This window comes from Drosophila guanche, unplaced genomic scaffold (genome assembly GCF_900245975.1).
Source record: "Drosophila guanche unplaced genomic scaffold, DGUA_6, whole genome shotgun sequence".
In the NCBI taxonomy this organism is placed as follows: Eukaryota; Metazoa; Arthropoda; class Insecta; order Diptera; family Drosophilidae; genus Drosophila; species Drosophila guanche.
This window is the reverse complement of record NW_022995748.1, coordinates 3,678,426-3,679,461: the sequence shown is the minus strand read 5'-3', so window position 1 is coordinate 3,679,461 and position 1,036 is coordinate 3,678,426.

Below are 1,036 nucleotides of genomic sequence, written 5' to 3'. Positions count from 1 at the left end.
TTTGCCATTTTGTCATTGACTCGACTGCTCAAAAATAATGGATGTATCGACATTTTTTTATGACAGGAATACGTTAATTGCCGAAATGTGTGTGCATATCTTTCTTTTCTCTGTTTCTGGGCCGACGTCGTCCAATCGAAATCGAACTGCTGACTCACATTTGTTTAAATTAATGTTTTGATAATGTCTGAATATTTACTTAAGAATTTCAAAGAACTGTTCGGATTCATAGAATTGCCTCCTGCTGTTGATATCATACTTGCGTCTTAATGCCCATACATAGATAACAATGGAAAACATTTCCAATGATTAATATTTAAATTGCGCCACCAAAAAACGGCAAAAAATGTAACCCGAAGTTTATAAATTCGCTACTTTGCTTGGAAACTTTCTTAGCCACATGGTCTTGGCAACATGTATGAAATTATCAAATTAGCAACATGCTTCCGCAACATCTAGTTTGTAGATATATATCGATATCGCCTTAGTATTCGATAGCCGTAACCGATTCAACCGATTCGGTTCAAAAGTAAGCGCGATGTTCAAACCCTGGCCTCCAGTGGTAAGAGCAGAATCAGGATTAACCCCCAGGTTGCAAGTGACTTAAAAAATGTCTTTGATAAGACTGGACCTAGTTTTTATTTTTATGTGAAACTTTTTATTTCATTTCATTTTTTGTGATTTTTTTTTGGTTTGTTTTGTATGTTTAAATACTTATTAAAATGATCTGATCTGGTGACCAAATCCTTTTGTTTATTCATCTCTCGTTTTTGTTGCAGTGTGTGTGTGTTTGTGTGTGTCTGTGTGTGTGTTTGTTTGTTAGCATCTCCATTGTTTTTTTGTTGTTGTTGTTGTTCTTTGTGTGTCAGTGTGTGTGTATTATTTTTTTTTTGGATTTTCCTTTTCGCTAAAATGAAATTTTTGCCATTTTTTTGAGATTTTCTTTTGCGGCGGTAGAGCTAACTTTTACATTTTTTTTGTTACTATATTGGGGATTTTACATATATATAATAAGAGATAGATGTATGTATGCATG